The 4,851-nt window shown below is 36.2% G+C and overlaps 1 non-coding gene across 1 annotated transcript; it reads right to left on the bottom strand.

Annotated features, from left to right (window-relative positions):
• Positions 1–4,525: 4,525 nt before the first annotated feature.
• Positions 4,526–4,628, bottom strand: LOC111726601. Its single transcript, XR_002774340.1, has one exon. It is a non-coding gene; the product is annotated as a U6 spliceosomal RNA (small nuclear RNA).
• Between the last annotated feature and the right edge of the window lie 223 nt (positions 4,629–4,851).

The following is a 4,851-nucleotide window of genomic DNA, read 5'->3' on the forward strand; positions in this document are numbered from 1 at the left end:
GTGGGAACAGTTTGTGGCAGCTCCGAGTTTGCTTTTCCACTTGACAATGGCTCTGCCCCTGTGCCAGTTTTCTCCTTAGGCTTTTTTTTTTCTGTATTAAATCATAGATGTGTACATTAATGAAGTCATGAGGTACAATGTGCTGGTTTTATATACAATTTGAAATATTTTCATCAAACTGGTTAACATAGCCTTCACAGCATTTTCTTAGTTATTATGTTAAGACATTTATATTCTACACTTACTGAATTTCACATGTACCCTTGTAAGATGCACCATAGATGTGGTCCCACCAATTAATCTCCCTCCACCCATCTTCCCCTTCCCCTCCCCTCCCTCTCCCCTTCCTTCTTCTTCTTGGGCTATAATTGGGTTATAGTTTTCATATGAAAGCTATAAATTGGTTTCGTAGTAGGGCTGAGTACATTGGATAGTTTTTCTTCCATTCTTGAGATATTTTGCTAACAATATGTTCCAGCCCCATCCATGTAAACATGAAAGAGGTAAAGTCTCCATCTTTCTTTAAGGCTGTATAATATTCCATGGTGTACATATACCACAATTTATTAATCCATTCATGGGTCGATGGGCACTTGGGCTTTGAAGCCCAAGTTCTCCCTAGGCTTTTAACTGCTCTGTGGCATCCTTTGAAATCTAGGTGGAGGAAGCTATCCCTCCACAGCTATTACATTCTTTATGCTTATAGAATTAGCACTACATGGATATTGCTCAGGCTCACCACTCTTTTCAGAGCAGTGGGTTTAGCTGTACCTGAGTTCACTGAGCCACAGTTGGAGCAACTGAGGAGTACTGTAACATCATGAGGAGGAGCAAAGTCCTGAGGGGGGTCTGGGCCACCTCCCTAAATTATTCTGCCCTTATAAAGCTCTAGACCTATGATGGGAGGTGCAGCCTCAGAGATCTTTAAATTATTGCCTTTATGGGTTTTGCTTATTGTCTTGATGAATAGAACATGGCTTCTTTTTAGCCATATCAATCTCTTTAGCAAGCAGTCACTTGGCCACACACTTAAAATTCTCTTCCAAATATATTTTTTCACTCTTTACATGGTCAAGGTACGAAGTTTCCAAATATTTCCATTCTGCTTTCTTGTAAACTATAAATCATCTCTTTCCTCTTATATGTCACTGTATGTGGACAAATGATTTGCTGGTTTGATTTTTTGAATCAGATATTCTATTTGATTGCTCTTAAATACCATATTTTATAAAGCCCTAGGAAAAGAACACAATTCTGCCAGAATCTTTGCTACTTAATAACAAAGATGGTATTTATTTAGTTTTCCATACTTTATGTCTCATTTTCAATTGAGACCTTATCACAATTCCCTTTAGTGTCCATTTTTTTTTTAAATCAATATTCTGGTCACAACTATTTAAGTAATCGCTGAGAAATTTTAGTCTTTACCTGCAGCTCTCCTCTTCTGAATCCACACCAAAACTACCCTTAATGCTCCATTTATTTAATCTAGGGTTTTTTTCTAACCTGTTACCCCAACTTTTTCTATTACCCAGTTCCAGAGCTGCTCCTACATTTTCAGGCATTTGCTATTGCAACAGCCCCCCTTTCTTGGTACCAATTTTCTGTCTTAGTCTAATTTCTGTTACTATAACAGAAGGCCTGAGACTGGGTAATTTACGAAGAAAATTAATTTATTTATCGCTGTTCTGGAGGCCGTGAAGTCCTAGGTCATGGTACTAGCATATGTTGAGGGCCTTCTTTCTGTGTTATTTTATGGCAAAAAGTGAGAGATCAAATGACTACATGTGAAAAGAGAGAAAACAAGATGGGCTGGGCTTGTTTTGTTACAACCGGATCTCACAATCACTAACGCAGTCTTATGATCATGGCTTTAATCTATTCATGAGAGTGGAGCCCCATAACCTAATCACTTCTTAAAAACTTCACCTCCTAACACTACCACAATGGCAATTAAGTTTCAACACGAGTTTTGGTGGGGATGTGCAAATAATATATTCCAAATATAGATAGATAATAGATAAATATAGATGCATCTATAGATTTCAGAATGCTGTCTTCATGATGATGGCCAGGGCAAGACATAGCAGACATGGGCTTCCTAAATTTTTTATGCTATATATATCAGTAGAAAAATCTATCTAGAGAAAATGGGAGGAATTTAAGGACTACAGAGAATTTATAAGAAATTATGGGGCTTGCTGTGCACAGCTAAGTAAGTACTTTGTTGAAGCATAATCCATCAAATAAAAAGACATTGACAAACCAGAGTATATTATTAGTTTCTATGTGATACCCCAAATATAATTTTACTCACAAGGACATAGTAAACACACTGGAGATAATGCTGTAATGTCTGTGCCACACCTTCTGAGCCCGTCTCTGGGCCTCAACTGTAGCTATGGAGGACAGTAACCTGCACATTCTCAGGGTGCCAATTCAAGGACAAAATAGCCTTTTTGGTTTTCTTCCTCAAATTTTCTTTCTGTGTGCTGACAGGTCTAGTGAAGGGTTTTAATGCCATCAAGGAAAAACTTTAACCAATGAGGGACAGGAGTCTGTAGTAAAATAAGTAAAATATTTCAGCCTCCCATCCTGTGTGAAAAGCCAATTCCACAATGCACTCTACATGATTACTCATAGGACTTACATTGAGACTGAGATTATTTGTCTACAAGGACACCATGTCCTTTATTTGTTTTCCTCCTTCCTAGTGTGGCACTCTCTGCTCCCTTCTTCTCTTTCCGTGGACAGCCTGTCAAATAAATATATTCCCAAAGACTAGTCTCATGTTGTGCTATCAGGAAGACTCAAGCAAAGATGTACATTGGTTTTATCCATATTTCTCTACCATTTATATAACTGTTTTATATTCACAATAGCCCTGTGAGGGATGTGGGTTGAGATGTGGGTCAGAGCATAGGCCCAGGTGTTGTTGTCAGCTCCATTTTACTGACAAGAAAAAGGCTTTAGGTAATTTGAGTGATTCACCCCAAATCACACAGCTAATATGCAGCAAAATCTTCCTTGACATGCTAAATAGGACCTTGCCTGTACAGAAAAGAATGAATCATTTCCCAAATGAGTTCAGTGTACTTTAATTTTATGTGCAACCCCAATTTAATGTGTCATAACTTGCTAGCTTAAAACATCAGCTAAAGCTCTTTAATTTGGATTCCATTAATTTATAGTATAGGAGTAAAATTCATTTTCTTTGTAAAGCTATTACTTAAGAGTATATATAGAGACATATATATACTCTTTTTTTAGACTTTATACTCTTTATATACTTTATATACTTTATGCTCTTTTTCTTTTGCAGTTTTTCTTTGGTCGGAGCTGGGTTTGAACTCATCACCTCTGGTATACGGGACTGGTTCCCTATTCCTTTGAGCCACAGGTGTCACCCAACAGTATATATTTTTAATCGGGCCAAATCATTTCTTCAATACCTACCTTTTGTTTCCCACAGCTATAATTTCTTAATGTTCTATGATACCCAATAAAAGACATAAGACTTCAGGCATACTGAATCTTTGACTACTTTATTGCTCTCTTAGTGCCTTTCAGCATCATGGAATTAAGCTCTGCCCCATCTCAAATTCTATTCAGAGATTTTTTTTTCTAGTTTTAGTTTTTTTATTTAATATACATGTAGATAGTATTAACTATGTGCTGAACATTATTCTAAATGTCTCACAAATAATTCATTAAAATTTTATAATAACCCTTTGAGGTAGGTACTGTTATTATTCTCATTTGACAGATGTGAAAATCTAAGGCACAGGGCAATGAAGTGGTTTGATCAGTGTCACACAGATGGTAGGTAAATGGCTAAAACGCAAATCAAATTGAGAAAACTTAGTTTCAGAGTCAGAAGCCCATGATTTTATCTGCTAATAGCTTCTTGAAAACTTTCAAATACAAACCTCATTCAGTCATCATACAACCCTCATACCATAATAAACAGTCAATAGCCAGAAAGGCTGAAGAAACACCTTATAAATTATTCTTTCCAGGAGTGCTCTTCATTACCAATTATGTGTAAATAATTAAGGCATTAAGGTCTCATAAGCCTCTAGATACCTTTATGCACTTTTTATGACTCTTTAAATCTGTGTCACAGCTGCTTTTTATTTATTTATTTGTTTGTTAAATCATAGCTGTGTACAGTCATGGGGTACAGAGTACTGTTTTTATATACAATTTGAAATATTTTCATCAAACTGGTTAAAATAGCCATTTTCTTAGTTATTGTGTTAAGACATTTATATTCTACATTTAGAAAGATTCACATGTACCCTTATAGGATGAACCATAGGCGTGATCCCACCAATCACCCTCCCTTAGTGTTTTCATGTTTTCTTCTTTGTTAAAAAATAAATTTCATTCTGTACATTTAAAGTATGCCACAGTATATTCTGAGAAATATGTGTATTAAAATGGTTACTATTGTGAAACAAATCAGTATATCCACCATTTGACATAGTTACCAATTTTTTTTCCACTGTGGCAAGAGTAGCTAAAAAACATGAAACATTTCACAAATTTGCCCATCATTCTTGTGCAAGGGCTATGCTAATCCTCTCTGTATCATTTCCGTTTTACTACATGTGCTGCCAAAGTGAGGAGGCTGTCAGAGGTTCTTAATGAGGAAACATTGGGACTAAGAAAGGTTTTCTTTTTTTTTTATTGAATGGTAACTATCTACATTAATGCACTTCTGGGGTACAGTGTGGGGTTTTCACATGCAATCTGAAATACTTCCATCAAACTGGTCAACACAGCCTTCATGTCATTTTCTCAGTTATTGCTTTAAAACGTTCACATTCTACTCTTAGAAAGATTCAC

The sequence above is a fragment of the Otolemur garnettii genome, unplaced genomic scaffold, assembly GCF_000181295.1.
Source record: "Otolemur garnettii isolate 467f Iridium unplaced genomic scaffold, OtoGar3 scaffold00072, whole genome shotgun sequence".
Lineage (NCBI taxonomy): Eukaryota > Metazoa > Chordata > Mammalia > Primates > Galagidae > Otolemur > Otolemur garnettii.